A 21000-nucleotide genomic window follows, 5' to 3' on the forward strand; every position below is an offset into this window, starting at 1 on the left:
GAGTATAATGATAAGGGGAATAAACACTGATGGTTATTCTAAACTATAAACGGTGCACACTCAGGTGATGATATGTAGCATTAGTGTTAGATTCCAGATCATAAAAGAACAATGTCAATCATTTCCATTTTAAAAATTAACATAATGTACAAATCAAGATGGCTTGGATGTCTTAAGAACCCCGAAATGGTGAGTTCCGTTTTCCTCTTACCGTGTTTTTCACAGAGGACCAAACAGGTTGGCAAGCTGTGGAAAATCGCATGCAGTTACTTTCCAGACATGGCCTGCATCCATCCCAGGAATCCACACAAGATGCCTGGCATAACTTTTCTTCTTCCTCCAAATGTTCTTGCACTTCATTCATGAGTTTCAGGGCCTCCTGGTTAAAATGTAAAAGCACAGGTTTCATTTCCATTTCCCGAGTACCTTAGTTGGTTTCCTCTTTCTAAGTGTATATTAGCACTAGGGGTTGCCAGACCAGCTCGGTTGATAGGGTGCTTGCTTTGCATTCCCAATGACCTGGGTTCAATCCCCAGCACCACCTAAACAGGCAGGGAGGCACAAACCTATAATCTCAGCTCTCAGAAGGTTGGAGAAGGAAAAACAGAAGTTAAGGTTATCCTTGACTGCCTAGCAAGTTCAAGGTCTCCTTTGATACATTGGGACCTGGTTTCAGAAGAAATTAAGACCCTCTAAATGGCTTCAGTTTTCATCTTCACCATCCTCACTGCTGATAGATCTGACACACTGATTTCTGTTTGATAAAGAGTCTTCAGAATGAGCCTTTATTGAAGGTCATGAAAATCTCATTGTCCGTTTATTAGTTCACAAGTATTTATTGAATAATTACTGCATGATGAACATTGCACTAAATGTGGATGAGCCAATACTGAAGACATCATCCCTATGGGGAACCATGATGATTGCCTTCTGAATTCTCTATCTGTATGGCTTACTTATGAGGGATACGAAAAATGAGTAGGCTTTAAGTTTTAGAAAATTGATATTTTAATTCTTTAATTTAAGCTTCCTTAAATCATTGTGTTTAGTCACTGCAATAAAGCACGATTCTAGGATATATTAATTACAGTGATTGGCTTCTTTCTTCTTGTCTGTATTCCCAATGCGCCCCCTTGTGGTGCTGTTTGTACTTAGCCAGGGCCTGTTACTGTTGGTAAGGAGCCAACTGCAATGGCAACTGTCTGGATTGTGTCCTGTATCCCTCCCTGATTTGACCCCTGACCTTACTGCACATATGAACTTCTTGCCTGAGAAGGAGCTCGGGAGAATGAGGCCTATACCAGGCTTCAGAGCCAAAAAATGTCTCAAGTGGAAAACAGGTGAGACAAGTTTTGTTTTTAAAACCATTTTATTTTAGTCCTTTGTTTGCCTGTTTTCTGAAACAGGTAGTCCATGCTGGCCCTGGTCCTCCTGCCTCAGCCTCCTATGTGCTGGAATTATGGGTACTATCATAGACCGTGTGTGTACGTGTGTGTGCACTTCTGCATGCATGTATATGTGTGTGTGCCTGGTGTATGTGAATGCATGAGTTTGTATGTGTGCAGATGTATGTGTGTGTGCCTGGTGTATGTGAATGTATGAGTTTGTATGTGTGCAGATGTATGTGTGTGTGCCTGGTGTATGTGAATGTATGAGTTTGTATGTGTGCAGATGTATGTGTGTGTGCCTGGTGTATGTGAATGTATGAGTTTGTATGTGTGCAGATGTATATGTGGAGGCTGGAGGTAGAAGCTGGCTGTCTTCCTCTGCTGCTCTTTTGATACAGAGTTTGCTCACAGAGATCTGCCTGCTTCTATTTCCTGAGTGCTGGGATTAGAGGCATGCCACCACTGATGTGCTTTGATTACTGTTGATTAATAAAGAAAACTGCATTGGGTCTATAGCAGGGCAGAACTGACCCAGGTGTGGAAAACTAAACTGAATTCTGGGAGAAAGAAGGCAGAGTCAGGAGAAGCCATGGAGCTGCCACCGGAGATTCAAAATGCCAGTCAGAACCTTACCAGTAGGCCACGAGGCTCATAGTAAAATATGAAATAGCAGAAATGGGTTAATTTAAGATATAAGAGTAAGCCAGAAATACACTTTAGCTATTGGTCAAACAGTATTGCAAATAATAAAGTTTCTGTGTGATTATTTCGTGGTCTGGGCAGCTGGAAACAAACAAGCAGCCTCTCCCAAAACCACTACTGTCCAAATTGAAGAGTTTTATCTTTTTTCTAGTTAACTTTTTGAGTACCAAAACTTAAGAGTCTAATGCAATCGCTTCTTGTGTAATGAATAAAATTTTAGGAATAACATTTCTACTAGTTGCTGGGATTTTTCAGGACCTGAAACCCAGATTTGCTTCCTCGGTCCTCGCAGGAATAATCTTTTCCTAGTATTGCAGCCTTAGCTTGTGGTAGGTGGCTTAAGAAAATAAGAACAACAGTCAGCCAGTGGGTCCCACATGCTCATGCTGCGGGCTTCCTCAGCCTCATTCATATCAGTGTTGGGGCGACATGTTAGGTAACAGCTTTAACCTCAACCCTCCTAGCTGCAGAGATCAAAGTGTGGTTGACCTCGATGTTGGAAGGATTCCAAGAGATGATATGCTTTGTATTAGATGTTTAGGGTCACTATTCCCAGATGGTCAGACTATAAGCCCAACAGGGAAGAAATGGCATGGGGCCTTCCTCACAGTCCTAATGAGGAGCTGTTTTAGGCTTCTTCATCATCTTTGGATTGCTTCCAAAAGGGAGGGCTTCAGCTGCCAGCTGGGCCATCTCCTTCCTGCCTGGTAGCGACCATTACACAGGTTTGTGTTCAGCTTGGCAGCTTCTGCCCTCACTGCTTTGTGGAATCCCAGAGATCACAGTGCTCGAGAATGATGAGATTCTGGACACTGTCTGGAATTCATCCGCTCCAACTTTACAGGAATTTAGGTAAAGATACAGCTGTGCATTGCAACTCCATTGGTATTTGTCTTAATTATGCATGTGTATGTGCGTTATTTGTACACATGCACGTCTTCATCTAGTGTTAGGGTTTCGGTCACATGCCACCATACTTCTGTGTTGCTGCTCTGAACTCAGATCTCCAAGTTTGTGCAGCAGGCACTTTAGCAGCTCACTGAGCTATCTCTCCAGCCCCCATTTGTGCTTTTTAGGTAATCATTTAATAAAGGGGAGGTTTAATGGAAGAGAAATAGGTGCTGTTTCTGCATGGATCTCAGCTCTTGCAGAATGAGAACAATTCTGGCAGTGATGTGCAGCATTCTGAATATAATCAATACTACTACACTGTGCTCAGATGATTAAGACAGAGGTGGGAGCAGAGCTCTGTCATGATGTGTGAGGTCCTAGATTTCATCCTTAGCACCACAAAAGGGAATTTAGAAAGAAAAAGATTGAGATGATAAATTTCACATAAACATTTTTTCCGAATTTCAATATTTAAAAATAAAAAGTAACTGTCAGCATTAACATTTAAAATACTTTCTAAATTTCTTTTTGTTAATTAATTTAATTATTAATTAATTTATTTTTGCTTTGTGACAGGAGTCCCTCTTTTGTGGCCCAGACTGACCTGGAACAGAATATTTCGTTGGTCTTGAACTTGTGATAATCCTTTTGTCTCACACTCTGAATATTGGGATTACAGACATAAGTCACCTACCTAGACTTTCCAAACTATTCTATTACAGTTTTTATTTCTGTGTTAATTATGCTGATTAAAAGTAGTATTAAAATATAACCTCTTGAAAATATTTGCTTTCAATGTTGTATTAATTGTTACTATTACTAAACTATGAAGTATGTAGTATAGTTCTATTCAAGAGTTAAGGAATATTTTTTCACATCTCCCAAGGATACTTGGATATAATATTTTTTACTGGAAAAATACATATCTGGACTATAGCCATAAATAAAATTGTTTGATTTTAAAAAATAGATTGGAAACTGTGGCTCAGTGGTAGAGCCCAGCATGTATTCTAGCCCTAGCATCTCAAAAACTAAAAATAGAAAAATAAAATGGGACTGGGATGTAGCTCAGTAGTAGAGTCCCCTGTTACAACCACTGACAATGCTAATATATATGTAATAAATGGGCTAGGCCAGTGTGCTATTTAATATACTCTGGTGTCTGTGAGAATGCTGGCAGACATTTCATCAGAATTACACCTGACTTCTCAGTGGAGACAATGAAAGCCAGAAGGTTGTGGTCAAGGGTTATGCACACATTAAGAGACCATGGATGCCAGCCCAGACTACTATACCCAGCAAAACTTTCAATCACCATAGAAGGACAAAACAAGATATTCCATTAACAAAACTAGATTTCACCAATACCTAGCTAAAAAATCTAGCCCTACAAAAAATACTAGAAGGAAAACTCCAACCTAAGGAAGATGGCTACACCAACAAAAACAAAGACAATTGATGGTCTCACAGCAGCAAATCCCAAAGAAGGGAAAAGCACACAAATTAACATCACCAACAATGAAAACTAAATTAACAGTAGACAGCAATCACTTGTCATCAATATCCCTTAATGTAAATGGATTCAACTCACCTATAAAAAGGCACAGGCTAACAGATTGGATACGAAAACATAATCCATCCTTCTTCTGCATACAAGAAACATCTCAACCTCAAAGACAGACATCGTCTCAGAGTAAAGGGTTGGAAAAAAATACACCAATCAAATGGACCTAAGAAACAAGTGGGTGTAGCCATCCTAATAGATAACAAAATAGACTTCAAGAGCTAAAATTAGTCAAAAGAGACAAAGAAGGTTATTTCAAATTAGTCACAGGAAAAATCCATCAAGAGGAAATCTCAATACTGAACATCTATGCCCCAATGAAAAAGAAACACTTCTAAAGCTTAAATCATACATTAAACCCCACACACTAATAGTGAGAGACTTAACTCCCCTCTCACCACAGGACAGGTCAACCAGACAAAAAATGAACAGAAAAATAAGAGAACTAACATATTATGATTCAAATGGACTTAACAGACATCCATAGAATATTCCATCCAAACAGAAAAGAATATACCTTCTTCTCGGCACCATATAGAACCTTCTCAAAAATTGACCACATACTTGGTAACAAAACAAACCTCAATAAATACAAAAAAAATTGGAATAACCCAATGTACCTTATCAGATCACCATGGTTTAAAACTGTGGGTTTTCTGGAACACATGGAAATTAAACAATTTTCACCTGCATCATCAATGGGTCAAGGAAGAAATAAAGGGAGAAACTAAAGGCTTCCTAAAATTCACTAAATGCCTACATAAAGAAGCTAGAAAGATCCTACACTAGTAAATTAACAGGAACATTTGAAAACTTTAGAACAAAAAGAAGCAAACTCACCTAAGAGAACTAGACGGCAGGAAATAAAGTGAGAACTGAAATCAACAAAATAGAAACAAAGAAAACAACACAGAGAATCAGTGAGACAAAGAGTTGGTTCTTCCAGAAAATCAACAAAACAGACAAACCTTTATCCAAACTAACCAAAAGGCAGAGAGAGAAATTTAACAAAAACCAGAAATGAAAAGGAGGACATAACAATAGACACTGAGGAAATACAGAGAATCATCAGGTCATATTTCAAAAATTCCACAATATTGGAAAACTTAAAGGAAATGGACAACTTTCTGGATAAATATCAGTTACCAAAATTAAATCAAGACCAGATAAGCAAATAAAACATACCTATAACTGCTGAAGAAATAGAAACAGTCATCAAAAGTCTCCCAACCAAAAAGAGCCCAGGACCAGATGGTTTCAGCTCAGAATTCTACAAGATTTTCAAAGAACTAATACCAATACTCCTCAAGTATTTCAACACAATAGAAACAGAAGGAAAATTGCCAAACTCTTGAGGCTACAATTACCCCGATACCCAAACCACAGAAAGACATTACTAAGAAGGAGAATTAAAAACCAATCTCACTCATGAACATTGATGCAAATGAAATACTAAATGAAATACTGACAAACCGAATCCAGGAACACATCAGAACCATTATCCACCATGATCAAGTCGGCTTCATCCCAGAGATGCAAGGATGGTTCAACACATGAAAATCTGTCTAAGTAATCCACCATATAAACACACTGAAAAATACAAACCTCATGATTATCTCATTAGTTTGGCTCCCAACTGGTGCTCTGTGGCACCCAGAGTACACGGCCTAAGGAGTTCTGACAAGGAGCTGAGGGATGGCACATGTCAGGTGACAGCAAGGAGGAGCTTTCAGACACCCTGAGTATCCTCCAGTAGCGACCTTCAAAGGAGAAGCAGTTTCAATGAGCCTCTTCTTGCTGCTCTCACCACCATTCCACTGAGGGAACTTGCCTCCAGCACGCTGACTGAAGCACGAGTAAAGAGCACGGATCCTATCGGGGCCCCATGTCCCAACATAAACCACTTTTCCTTCTCTGGACCAGCGTGGAGGCACGGGAATAATTGAGACACAGTTCACACAGCGATATCGGAAGGGAGTCTCAGGCTTCATTCAAATCCTGAAGATCACCCATGTTTATTATCCAAACACCTTTTATCCCCCAAGGTAAACTAAGGTGGAAGTGCATTAACATTCTGTTTCCGGGTAGCAGGACTACAGTCAGGTCTGCAGCTCCGTCAGTAGCATGGAAATCACAACTCTTCTTGGGCGATCTACAAATCTACAAAAGAAAAGGAACAACACATCCTGAGCTTTTGTTAGGGTAGTGACAGCCTGTCTGGCAAGGATACCAACCACTAACATGGCTGTCACACCATGTAGAAATATGGGCCTACAGGATCCCCAGATTTCTCCCATTTAAAAATAACCAGTGATCTGAAAAAGACAGAACCTCTGCCCACGTGGCCCTTTGCCAAGTCCCATCTCCAGAGGAATTCCAGGTCTAGACATTGAAAGGAATGAACTGTGTCACAGGGCACAGTGGCAGGCCGAGGAAGAGAGAGGCCGGCACCCATTTACCTCCATATTAGAGATGGTGGTGACGATGCAGAGGAGGATGCCAGACCTAGCGATGATGGCCTCCTGTCCTGCACACAGAGACCATGGCCTGCCAGGGGGCCACGTGCATCAGGAGGCTGAGGGAGAAGTGAGAGGGTGGAAAACCATGGGATGAGAAGGGCGGTGATTCCCAAGAACCCACACCTTCCTGAGGCCCTGACAATGAACAGATAGATCCTGAAGGAAGATGAAGGGACAGACAAAGGGAAGAATGATCCACACAGGGAGTCACAAGGGACAGAGTGCTCAGAGAGGACAGCAGAGACCGCACAGATGGTGCGGGAATATAGGCTGTCCCCACGTTTCTGAATTAGCAAGGCTTACCCTAGGGCCAGGCAATGGCCGTTGAGAAGACAAGGTAACTGAAGAGGGAAGCAGAGAACACTGTGTCCTCCAAGCTAAAGGATGATCACGGGGTCTTCGCTGGTGAGACACAGCTGATGCAGGTCCAGGAGTCCTGTCTGGTGCAGGCTCTTGGCATCAGGGAAGTCTAGCTGATCAATGCAGTTTCAGTGGCCGTCTGCCTGCACACATCTATGGAGAAGAGAGATGGGACCCACAAGTTCAACAGCAGGGATCACTTTACTGAAGAGGAAGGCAGCTCTGGAAACTGAGCATGATGTGGGAATGTTCAGCGGGGAAGAGTTCATAACCCCCCACACATACCCCAATGTTCAAAGAATGAAGAGGAACAAACAGGTCCAACCAGAGGGATCTGAAAGGTCCCCATTCAGGGACTCAGGGATCCCTTACTGGGTTTTTCCTCCTGCTTCTCTCAGTGGAACCACTCTGGAATTGAACACAGGCCGGGTTTGTGTATTTGGGGCCCCCAGGAAGCAACACAGTCTTGACAGGCTAGCCTTGATTGCCCTGCTCAGTCTCCAGCAGCACTCAGTGTTCTGAGTGGAAGATGCTGTCCCCATGTCAGGGTCATGTCTAGGTGGCAGGGGCATTTCTTCTGTTAAGCTGTGGCAGACACATGGGGCAGATGCAGCCTTGGTCAGTGGGGCATGGCTTGAAGTGGGGCTCTTCTTCTGGGGACAACATAGAGGCATGGGGGCCCGCCCCTCTGGTCATCTTCTGCCCTGATAATGTCAGGACATTAGGTATATCCTCTTCTGAAGACTGGGTGTGGAAAAGGCCAGTCGTGGGCGGGCTCACTGGCTCTACTTCTCAGGTGATGACCAGATGTTAAAGCAGGTAGCAGAGACGGTGGAGGTGCAGCGCCAGGGTTTCCCGCCTTGACTGAGGTGGTGGGGTCAAGCTCCTGTTGTGCCTGTTCTAATAGGTATGGCCTCATGATCTCATTATATTCTCTTTTATATAAGGAGTATATGATCTTTTTAGAGGAAATCCATAGGAAAAGAGCTCTTTTACAAATACAGGATCTGGGAAGGGCTCACTAGGGATGTTTCCTTCAGGGTTCTTGACCCATGGATGTTGCTGAATGTCTTCAATGTTGGGCCTCCTCTCTGGGGCAACACTGAGCATTTGAAAAAAAGAGATTATCAAGTCTTTTAAAGATGTAAGCTGTGATGCTGTGATGTAATACCTTCCTTTGGATATATTCTTCTCAATATCTCTTTCAGGGTGGATATCTCTTTCAGGGTGCTTCTTCAGAAGGGGTGGTGCCCCGTGGTGATAAAACAGAGCACTATACCCAGAGTCCAGATATCTGCCTTCCTCCCATCATCCCCTTTCCTCAGAACCAGTTCTGGAGCATTGTAGATCTCAGTCCCACAGCGCCCTGGCAGCACAGTGCCAGCTGCACACCTGGTGGTGAGGCCAGAGTCTCCCAGCTTCACATCGCCCTCTGCATCTAATCCAGCAGGATGTTCTGGGGCTTCCGGTCTCGATGGGTGATGCATGGCCATGGGCGGCACTCTACACTGACACGAGCAGTCTGAATATTTTCTGCACCTTTTCCTCATGCAGCCTGCCTTCTTCCAGTATTTGCTCCCTCAGATTTCCTCCCGGCACAAACTCCATCACTGTAAAATTCTAATTTTCTGTATTTAAAATCTGGAAGAGGCAAATGAAGTAGGGGTGTTTAATCCTTTCTTAGGACAGCCCCTTCAGTCATGACTAGAGGAAGGTGTTCGTTTTCATCTCTACCATTTTATTTGCCACCAGCATGTAAACACAGCAATGGCATGCCAGTGCCACAGTGCCAAGTCCACCCTGGTCGATGGTGTCCAACACATTAAGTTGCCTGTCTAGGTCCTTATTCCGGGGAAAGCAGACCGCCTGTCCAGAAACAGTTGTGCCAAAGCCTGAAAAACAATTCGAATGCAGATATCAATGAAGGAGTCCCACAGGTAACTGAAATTAACTCCCTGGTCTGTGACTATTTTTGAGGTAAAAGCTTGGAATGTTCCAATCACAGCAGGCTATAGCCTCTAGTGAGTGTCTCAATGCTGGGCCACAAGTACCTTTCCCCTTCTTATGAAAATTCAACCAGCTACTACTTCAGTGGATCAAAGAGACAAATTTACTCATTTAGAACTTCCAACCAGCACAGTGGCAGTGGCCTTTATAGTTGGGTCTTGAAACCTCTGTCAAGTTGGGAGCATAGGACCTAGCCCCTCACATCTATCCCAGCACTCAGGCCTGGTCTAGACTCCAAAACCCAGCAGGCCAGGTCCTGACCCCATCCCCAGGGAGGGGTCAGGACCACTCCCCAGGGTATTTAAGTGATCTCCTGAATAAGGAACACGTGGTCTCCCTTTCTTCCTCCAGACGGTTGCATTTCTGTGGCTTCCGATTTCCCCCTCCTCCACCTGAGAGCGTGGAACTTGCATTAAACCTGGATATTTCTTAATTTGGCTTGTTTAGATTTGGCTTGATGGGAATTTTGCATCGGCAGGAAGCTCATGTTAGGAAATATTCCTAACATTTTGGAGGTTCCACTGAGACAGGGCAGGCCCTTTCCGTGAGGCAGGCCACATGTTGAAAGGCCCCTAGTCTACAATCTTGAGCTCTCTAAGCCACGCTTAAAAACCCGCTTCTGGGCTACAGTGGCTGCATCTTGGTGAGTCCCTTTTCTTATCTATGCTATAAGGTTTGGGGGGACCCATTCGTACTTATTTTTGTCGTTTTGGGATTCCTGTTAAAGTCATGAACTCACGTCGGGAATTTGAGCGCCAGGTAGCTGTCAATCCCGTGGGATCAGGCTTGACTGAGGCAGAGATCTGTCTGTCCTGGGACGCTGGGCATTCAATCTCCGTTGCCCCTTTTGGACTTAGAGCCATTTTGGCGGACATGCTGAAATGGACTTAGGCCACGTGGTTGGGCATAGACTCTAAAATGGGCACTTGCAGTTCAAAGCTAGGTCCAGGTCCACTGTTGCCCCTGTAAGCCTGGTCCAAAAACATTTTATTTTTTTTAAAGATTTATTTATTTATTGTGTATACAACATTCTGCCTCCATGTATGCCCACATGCCAAAAGAGGGTGCCAGATCTCATTACAGATGGTTGTGAGCCACCATGTGGTTGCTGGGAATTGAACTCACAACCTCTCAGAAGAGCAGCTAGTGTTCTTAACCACTGAGCCATCTCTCCAGCCCACCAAAAACCTTTTTAAATAAGCCTGTCTGATACAAATGAACAGAGCTTACTTATATTCTCTGTGCTCTTGCTCCCCCCCCTTAGTAGCCAGTGTTTCACAGCACCACACTGCCAGAGGCACTGGCCCCTCCCCCACTCCCTCAAGTCCACACTTCCCAATCCCCTCCCATGGAGCAACATTTGCTCCTTTTTCCAATTCAGAGGTTACAGGCGAACTTCACCGTCCCCTCCCCCTCCTACCTCACCGCTCTACTCCTGGATCCCCTGCACACTGGGCTAGCCCCTCCCATACCCCCTTTTCTCTTCCAAATCTCTCTCAGGTAGAAAAGCAGCTAGGTTCCTTTTCTACTTAATCATTCTGCTTCCTCAGTCAGTACCACATATTAGGAAAGAGTTAAGAAAGGTTGAGGATAGTCCCCAAATTGAGTTGGTAAAAATGGCCTTTAAAGTTTTAATGCCCAAGAGGAATCAGCTGAGTCTTCCTGACAGACAAAGCTACGACAATCTATAGGCACAGGCCTTAGCAGCTGCCCTAAGGTCACAGGAAGGGGGACAAGGGAAGCCAACCACAAGGCTCTATCAAGTGTGGCCTAAATGGGCACATGGCACGATATTGCACTACACCTGCTCCGAGGCTGTGCCCTATCTGCCAACAACTTGGACACTGGAAATCACAGTGCCCCCGTGTGGGCTCATCCTCAATGCTAAGCCACGGAGGTCCGGCCTCATCACCATAGGCAAGTGAAACTGTGCCAGTCTTGCAGAGGATTGACACTGCCCAGACTTTGTATATCCTGTAACCCTCTCTGAGCCTAGGGTCATGCTACAAAAGGCAGGTAAGTCCATTACTTTTATTCTCACTCAGGCCTTAAGTTTCCCTCACCAATTTCAGCTATGGGGGTAGATGGGACCCATTCCTCCCCTCTTAAAACTTTGCCACTGCCCTATCATCTTGCAGGACATGTTTTTTTCTCATTCTTTCTTAGCGATACCAGCTTGCCCAGCACATTTACTGGGTGGAGATATCCTTAGCCATTTCCCCAAAGCTTTGTTCCACTTCGTGGAGCTCCCTTTTAACCCCACCCATCCCCAAGATTCTATTTGACAGGTTCACTCCTCCTGCCAGACGTGTGCCCAGGCCAACCCACAAGGAGCTCTCCACATACAGCAGCTTCGTGGACACCAACCAGTCAAAGATTCACAGGTTAATTTCACCCATATGCCTACTCATAAAAAACTCTCTTATCTCTTAACACTTGTGGACACTTTTACAGGATGGATAGAAGCGTTTCCAATCTCCAGGGAAACAGAAGGTGTGATGGAGCTCATGTCAGAAGCTCTCATCATTTCGTGGACAATGGGACTCAAACAACAACTAATCAAGCTCTTCATTGAACTCAGGTTATCTTGGCCCTCCCTTCTCCCCATTGCCCTGACTTGTCTCAGGGCCACCCCACATTCCCCTATGGGCCTGAGCCCTTTTGAGTTGCTTTATGGCAGGCCCTTTCTCTTTAACCATTACCTCCCAGTTCAAACTCCTCCACTGGCAGGGTACCTACCCTACCTCTCCCTTCTGAGGTCCGTTCTCCATTCACACGCTGACAGTTGTCTTCCTGCCACGACACCAGTGGACTCTAATGCCCCTAAGCCTGCCCCACTCTCCCCAGGGGACAGAGTACTCCTCAAACAGTTAACTACTAGGTCTTTCAAACCTCGATGGACAGGACTTTACACAGTAATCCTCACCAACCCCTCGGCTGCCAAGCTCTTGGGAGACCCATGGTGGTACCATCCATCCAGGCTCAAGTGGGTGCCTACTCAAGATACTTGTCTGTCCAGCAGACAAGACCTTCTACCCTTTGGTTTTCCAAGATGCCACAATGAAGGGCCTACCTGCTTTTCATTCTGGCACACTCATCTTTAGCAATAATTTCTTTTTCCTAGACACCAGCCTTATGACATGGAGCCAACCCCACTGATCTATGCTACATCTACCTCATGTGTCAGAGTAGCATGTTAGAAGAGGAAATGCGCCTGGCACCTAGACCTGACTCTGACATGGAGGCAGCATCTTGATTCCACCCCAGCTTGTACCTGTAAGATTATGGGGACATACCTGTTATTAGAACTGCGAAGGCAAGAACAACATTTGGACAGCTAGTGTCAGCTTTAAAGTGCTGCCATGACCAAAACATCATCCATTGACACCTAAAATCCGATAAACATTCTTCTACACGTAGAGAACAAAATAAAAGCTTGGGGACTGTGGCCTTGCTACCAGATGTGCAGCTGGCACTGTGCTAAAAGGGCGTTTGAAACCAAAATCTGTAATGCCCCAGAACTGTTACTAAGTGAAGAATATGATGGAAAGAAGGCAGACGTATGGAGCCTTGAAGTGGTTCTGTATTTGGTTACCACTGGGTATCACCCTTTCAGAGGAAGCACCCTAACAGAAGTTGAGGAAAACAATTGTCATTGGCAACTATGACATCCCAGATGACATGCCTGCATCATTAGAAAACCTTATTCACCAAATTCTAACGGTTGCCCCAGAGAGGAGACCCTTCATTGAAGCCATCATCCAAAACCCATGGGTCAAGTGTTCTAAAATAAACATCCAGAGGGAGCCCTACCTAGATCCAAAAATAATAGACAACCTAATTAGTCATGGCTGTCCAAGAAACATCATCTTTGAGTCCCTGAGGAACAGGAAACACGACAAAATAATGGGGATGTATTTAATATTAAAAGAACTGGCAGATCACAGGCTTTACTCCACCACCTCAGCCACGCAGGCAGACCATGCCCTCCACCATTTCCGGTACCTCCTTCAACAACTGGTCGTTACCTGGAACAAAATGCCAGTGAGTCCACCTTTGGCCTATGAGGGCAGATGATGGCCAGAAGGGCCCCCATGCCTCTATGGTGTTCCCAGAAGAAGATCCCCACTTCTGCCCATGCCCCACTGACTAAGGCTGCGTCTGCCCATGTGTCGGCTACAGAAACGACATGCCCCTGCCACCTGGACCATCTTCAGCTAACAACATCGGGTGTTTCAGGGCACTGATGAGGGCAACCAGGGATTGCCTGTGGAGACTGTGCTGCTGCGCGAGGGTGCTGAATAGGCAGGCATAGCCTTTGACTAACTACAGAGTGGCCCCACTGGAAGAGGCAGCAGGAGGAGGAGCCCAGTAAGGGATCCCTGAATGGAAACCTTTCACATGCCACTGGTGGGATCTATTCTTTAAACTTTGAAACATTATTTTCAGCCAAGCTCCCTTTCCCTCCATTAAAAATACGCGCACTCTTTAATTTGTGGGCCCCAGCTCCCTTCTCCATAGGAGATGTTGTGTGTGGGCAAACAACCCACTGAACTACTGCATTGATCAGCTAGACTTCCCTGATGCCAAGAGCCTGTACCAGACAGGGCACCTGGATCTGCATCAGCTGTGTTGTGTCTTTCACCAGCAAAGACCTCGTGATCATCCTTTAGCTTGGAGGACACAGTGTTCTCTGCTTCCATCTTCAGCCACACGAATGCAGGAGGACCTCCTACACCATATTCTGGGGTGAGATCTCCAATCAGTAAGGAGCTTATTCACCACAGTGGTTGCCCAAGAAGCCATGAGGTGAACATGCACAAAAGCAGCCTAGTCCTCCCCCCACCCAACAATCACTGCTGCCTAGAGAGAATGGAAACCACATGCTCAAAAGACCCCACGGGGCAGCCTCTTACTTTCTGAGCTTTCACACTTAAGAGTGGTCCTTCTGTCCACACCAGAAGCAAGCCCTTGGACAAGGTCTAAAACTAAGAGGTTCGGAACAGAGTGTGGCCAGTGTGACCAAGAGCTCCCCATGCCTATTATCTTTCTGCTTTTATTCCCCTGGCCACAGAATGCAAGGCTGTAAACACTGCCTTGACAGAATCTGCTAAGGACTCTGTCTCTTTGCAGGACACCTGTTCAAACTGCACACCATCCTTAAACATTCAGACATGGTTTGGGGTTCTCAAGACCCAGCTACAAAGGCCGCTGCCACTGTGCTGGTTGGAAGTTCTAAAGGAGTAAATCTGTCTCTTTGATCCACTGAAGCAGTAGCTGGGGGGTGCTAGTTGCATTTTCATAAGAAGGGGAAAGGTACCTGTGGCCCAACATGGAGACAATCACTACAGGCTGCAGCCTGCTGTGATTGGAACATTCCAAGCTTTTACCTCAAAAATAGTCACTGAGATTGAAGAACGAGTATCCTGTATATAAAAAGTTGTAGGCTGGGCTACATTTCTGTTCCAACAGACCAGGGAGCTAATTTTGGTGACCTGTAACACTCATTGGTATCTTCATTCTAATTGTTGGTTTCAGGCTTTGGCACAACTGTTTCTGGACAGGAGGCCAGTAACAACAAGCCTCATGACCTGCTTTCCCCATGAATAAAAACAGATAGGCAATTTAATGTGTTGTGTGTGCATCATGGGCCAGGGCGGACTTGGCACTGTGGCACTGGCCTGTCATTGCCAAGTTTACATGCTGGTGGCAATAAAAAATGGTGGAAGATAATGCACGGAACAACCCCACACCAATTAAGATTTAAAGGGGTGTTTATTTTGGGGGCTAAAACTCACAATACACCTGTCAGGAGCTAGTCGCTGGAGCAGGAGCCAGAACCAAGAGAGTGGGGCAGAGGCTTGCTGCTCTTTTTAAAAGATAAATAGACCACGCCCCAGTGGGCTGGTATTTTAGAAGCTATTGGCTGAAGGAGCGGAAGGCGCTCCTGCAGTAGGAAATGACAACGAACATCATTTAGTCATGCCTTGATGGAGGAGGGTCATCTTTCTATCTGTTGTTTCATTGGTTGAGTAATAAAGAAACTGCTTGGCCTCTGATAGGACAGAAAATTAGGCAGGCAGAGTAGAGAGAACAGAATGCTGGGAGAAAGAAGCCAAGTCAGTGAGTCTCCATGATTCTCCTGCTGGACACAGACGCAGGTTAAGATCCTCCCTGGTAAGCCACCTCGTGGGCTACACAGATTATTAGAAATGGGTTCGATCAATATGTAAGAGCTAGCCAATAAGAGGCTGGAACTAATGGGCCAAGCAGTGTTTAAAAGAATACAGTTTCCTTGTAATTATTTCAGGGCATAAGCTAGCCATGCGGGCGGCCGGGTGCCGAGGACACAGCCCCGCCGCTCCTAGTACAATGCCTGAAGTGGTAATCCTTAAAATGATGAAGCACCCACACATCATTCGCCTCTTCCAGATTTTTTTTTTCAATTTTTACCCCTGTATTGGTCTTAAATTATGGACCCATTCTCACTCCCCTCCCAGATAGCTCTTTGACTGCTGAGGGTGCAGGCAGTGGCTGAACAGAAGGGGCAGCTAGGTGAAGATTTGCAGGATATAATTAATAGGGTCAGATCTCTCCTTCTCTACTAACTATATGCCTCCAAACTTGTCCAACTTTTGGGGTTTGGTCCCTAGGAGAGTTCAATAATTCTTGAACTCTTTAGACCAGCTATGTCTGGGTCTCTAGAGCCTGGGCCAGCTCCTGTCAGAGATACTCTGAGGGGTTCTTCTAGAGGGACTGCGATCCTTCCTCTGGGAGGGACTGCGACCGAGAGGCTTCTAAGGGTTCTGTCAGAGGGACTCCTAGGCTTTCAATGAGGACTGTGGCGTCTCCGATGAGATCTCTCAGACAGGCTGTGAAAGGTCCTTTCAGAAGACTTATTACGGTTACGATTATGTAAGGCCCAGTCCCTGAAGAAGCCATGTTGTTCTTGCTCGTGTTTGAAGTGACTCTGCATGGTTCTCTTCAGAAGGGAGTCAGGCACGAGTGTCTCTTGGGCCTGAAATTTGGCTCCTATTTAGAACAGTTCTTAGACTCTGAACTGAGGAATTCATAGTTTTTATTTGTTCTGCTGTTGACATCTAGAACTCTACTCAAAGGCTGTAAGATTGAAGAAGCTTGGATAACAACATTCCTCTCAGAAACAATGTTCTTCGCCACTTCCAAAGGTCTGGGTTAGAGAGAGCTCACTTGTTTTGATTGTTGAGCTTGGTCACATGTTTCCTGCAATCTGTCTTTTTTTTTTTTATTTTACTTTATATTTTTTTAGTTGTTGCAAAAAAAAATTTCTGCCTCCTCCTCGTTTCCAATTTCCCTCCCCCTCCTCGCACACATCACCCCCTCCCCCACCCCCCTACCCCTCTTCCCCTCCCCCCAACTCCATTCCCCCTCCCTCTTGAGAATGAAGAGCAGTCCAGATTCCCTGTCCAGTGGGAAGTCCAAGGTCCTCCCACTTCTATCCAGTACCAGGAAGGTGAGCATCCAAACAGTCTAGGCTCTCTCAAAGCCAGTTCATGTATTAGGATCGAAACCTAGTGCCATTGTCCTTGGCTTCTCATCAGCCTTCATTGTCCGCCATGTTCAGAGAGTCCGGTTTCATCCCATGCTTATTCAGTCCCAGTCCCGCTGGCCTTGGTGAGCTCCCAATAGATCAGTTCCACTGTCACAGTGGGTGGGCGCACCCCTCGTGGTCCTGACTTCCTTGCTCATGTTTTCCCTCCTTCTGCTCCTCATTTGGATCTTAAGAGCTCAGTCCGGTGCTCCAATATGGGTCTCTGTCTCTATCTCGATCCATCGCCAGATGAAGGGTCCGTCCAGATGGAGCTCCTCAGCACCTCTCTTCCAGATTTTAAATACAGAAAATTACACTTTCACAGTGATGGAGTATGCGCTGGAAGGAAATCTGAGGAAGCAAATACTGGAAGTGGGCAGGCTGCGTGAGGAAAAGGCGCAGGAAGTGTTCGGGCAGCTAGTGTCAGCCGTAAAGGGCTGCCATGACCATGGTACTGTCCCTCGAGACCTGAAGCCACACAGCATCCTGCTCGATGCAGAGGGCGATGTGAAGCTGGGAGACTCTGGCCTCGCCACCAGCTGTGCAGCTGGCGCTGTGCTGCAAGGGCGCTGTGGGACTGAGATCTACAATGCTCCAGAACTGGTTCTGAGGAAAGGGGATGATGGGAGGAAGGCAGATGTCTGGAGTCTGGGTATAGTGCTCTGTTTTATCACCACGGGGCACCACCCCTTCAGAGGAAGGACCCTGAAAGAGACTGCAAAGAACATAAAAATGGCCCATGTAACATCCTAGCTCACATCTCTGGGCAACCTAAATTTCTCATTAACCAAATTTGAACAGTTGCCCTAACTAGGAGACCCTCCATTAGAGATATTCATCCATGGGTCAAGAACCCTGAAGGAAACATACCTAGTGAGCCCAAACCCCCAGATCCTATAATTGTAGACATGCTCCTTTCCCACGGATCTTGTCAAAAAGATTTTAGACTCCTTGCCGAATTACAAATATGACGAGATTATGGGGACAGAACTAACATGCAAAAAATTGGTACATGAGGGGCTGGGAGGTTGACCCCACCCCTTCAGTTGAGCCGGCAGACCCTGGCCCTGCACATCCACTATCTCCAGTACCTCCTTCCTATGTCAGATCGTCACTTAACAGGAAGAGCCACTGGGTGACCCCACCTCTGGCCTTTTCCACACCCAGCCTTCACAACAGCACATGCCTGATGTCCCCCGCAGGGCGGATGACCACAAGTGCCTCCATGCTTCTCTGCGGGCTCCAGAAGAAGAGCCCCACTTACAGCTATGCCCCCGTGAGTAAGGCTCAGCTTTGCTGAGTCAAGGGCAGCTGCAACCCACGATGCCAGTTCCAGCCCTCGTTTCAGCTTAGAAAAGCTCATTTCAGGAACTCCCTGAGGAGCTAGATATCATCCCGTGCTGGTCACTGCTGTGGTTCATAGGCATCCAAGCTCGGTACGTCTATTACAAACAGCCTTCCTAAAGCAGAAACGACATGAGATTCTCATTGAAAAGGCCACTGAAGCATCATACTTGCTTAGAGTGCCTGAAGAAATGTCACAGGGACGGGAAATGTCTCCTTAAGTTTCATTCTCTTTTGCTGTCCAAAGAAGGAGACTCATCAGGTTGACCCCAGCTCCCCCATGATATCAGAGTGAGACTTCACCAGGACCTGTCTGCACAGGAGCACATTGACCATCTAGCTTTAGGGCCTGTATCCCCTGAATGAACAGCCTGAAAAATCAATTTAAAGTACTATGCATGACTGGCCAAATTGCATTTGGCCTTTTCAGTCTGCATTATCATCACCTAAGAGGCAACCGGGTGGCCAGAAAAGTTGTCGGACACATAAATAGAAAGCACGGAGAAGGATCTGTGCTACATCTTCATCAGAAACGCCCACTCTCCAAAGCTCACAGCATCTGAACCAACCCTGCCTTCTCCACATCACGGTGGCATCGATTTTCACTTAGTAACTGAACGTGGTAGAGAGGATCCTGACGGTTGCAGGAAGAAGAGGCGCAAACCAATCTCAACAGATCATTGCAGCGATCAGATACTGCCTCAGATCAAAGCTGAAACCACCCACTTGGATACAGACTACAATTTCAAGGCCATTGACATTGGTCTCAATTCTAAGGATAGATATGGATGCTAGAACTGACCCTTCCCTGCTCCCATATTCTAAGAAGAGGATGTAATAAGAATGACGGGTGGAGTTTTGGCAGGATCCTCCCTGAGTTTTGAGCAATGGGTCATAAAAGTCTCCCCTTGTTTTTATTTACTTCTGTTTTCCCAAGAAGGAATTCCTCCCAGCTCCCCCGTGTTCAGCTGTGCCTGCCCTTTGCATGAGATGTAGCAACTCTCAGAAGCAATGCCCTTGTCACCTGGACAGCACCTTGATTTAATCTGCTTCCACCTTTGAAGGCGCCCCAGAAGGAGGGCTGTAGAATGAAGGCCTGCCTTTCACAGCTCTGTTGCTGCACCTCAAAAGAGATGCGTACTGGTATCTTCCCGGATTAAATGGCCAGGCCCTCAACCTTTGTAATAGTTTCCAGACAGGCCTTCAAGAGGGAGGCATAGACAGATTTTGCGATGAGGACAAGGTTTTGTTTTTTTTTTTTAATTTATTTATTATGTACAGTGTTCTGCCTGCGTGTCTACCTGCATGCCAGAAGAGGGCACAAGATCTCATTACAGATGGTTGTGAGCCACCATGTGGTTGCTAGGAAATGAACTCAGGACCTCTGGAAGAGCAGCCAGTGCTCTTAAGCTCTGAGCCATCTCTCCAGCCCGAGGACAAGTTGTTTAGCAGGCACTTAAGTGCAGCTAGAAAGAAGTCCCTGTCCTAGGAGGACCAAGAGAGAAACAGCCCCTGCAGAGCAGGAAGAGTCCTCACCAGGAGCCCACTCTCTGTTACCTGATGCCTTCTAGCTTCAAGGCATTTTCCTCTAGTCGCTGAGCAATCACTAAGAAGCTGAAGACCAGGACACATCAGGGAAGGGAAAGTGCTTTCAAGACCCTTGATAATTTTCCGGCTTTATGGAGTCTTTCTGGATGATTTTAGCCAGTGGATTCCCCATGGAGAGAACGGCCAAGCTAGTTCTGAAGAGTCAGACAATGTATTTCTTTCCCTCTGGCAGGCTTCTTCTGAGTGTGGACAGGCTTTGTGCCCATCCCATTTGTCCCCCAGTTCTGACAGACAGCATTTCAGTGCACGGGTCCCTGTCCTTCTCTTCAGACTATGTCCCCAGCTTCTTGAAATTTCTTTCCCTTCTACTACTGGGAGCTCAGCCTGCACACAGTCTTAAAGAATCTCCAGGAAAGCATCTGACTACTATTGTGCTCATGTCCTCAACTACAGTGGAATCCTTGACCTGCGGATCATCCCTGTGGGTGCTTATAAAGGCCCTACCAGCATACCCATGCTGGACAGCAGGACACTCACAAGTTCCTTCTATGATGCCAGTAAAATTCCCCTACCCTAGCAAGGCAAAATGTACAAGAAAAACAGAAAATATAAGCCAATATCTTTAAAGACATAAAACCACAGGTGCAAAAATTTTCAGCAAAACGCTTACAAATTGAAGGAAAGCATACATCAAAATGATTATCTACCACAAATACTTTGGTTGATCCCAAAAAATGTAAGTTCACATACTTAAATTTATGCATTTAAAAATTATAGAAATTAATTTAAAGGTGAATATTACACAATACTTTCTATTGATAAAGGAAAGCCCTTTGACAAATCTGATGATTCAAAAGAAGTGTCCAAAAGACACTAGTATTATAGGGGTCATAGTTTAACATAATAAAGGTTTTTAGATGACAAAACTCACAATGTCATTCTAAATGGAGCAAAACTCAAAGAAATTACTACATTAAAATCTGTAAAGAGGCAGGGCTGTCCACCATTCCCATTCATTTTCAGCATATTGCTTGGAGCCTGAGATGATAGATCAGTCATGGAAGACAAAGAAATTAAAGGCATCCAAGCAGCAAAAGAAGATTTTTG

At 45.4% G+C, this 21000-nt stretch overlaps 1 protein-coding gene across 9 annotated transcripts in view; it reads right to left on the bottom strand.

Annotated features, from left to right (window-relative positions):
* The window catches only part of LOC142849626 (laminin subunit alpha-1-like), an 82606-nt gene that overhangs the window by 47213 nt on the left and 14393 nt on the right, over window positions 1-21000 (bottom strand). For 7 of the 9 annotated variants that reach the window (XR_012910602.1, XR_012910605.1, XR_012910603.1 and 4 more), the window contains 4 exons: window positions 7368-9316; window positions 7005-7120; window positions 6151-6705; window positions 212-379 (listed from right to left, as the gene is read on the bottom strand). The gene's annotated coding sequence lies outside the window, so the exon portion shown is untranslated. Of the gene's footprint in view, window positions 1-211; window positions 380-6150; window positions 6706-7004; window positions 7121-7367; window positions 9317-21000 lie in introns of those variants that run through there. The other 2 variants (XR_012910607.1, XM_075972037.1) reach the window with 2 other exon arrangements.

Source organism: Microtus pennsylvanicus, chromosome 5 (genome assembly GCF_037038515.1).
Source record: "Microtus pennsylvanicus isolate mMicPen1 chromosome 5, mMicPen1.hap1, whole genome shotgun sequence".
NCBI lineage: Eukaryota > Metazoa > Chordata > Mammalia > Rodentia > Cricetidae > Microtus > Microtus pennsylvanicus.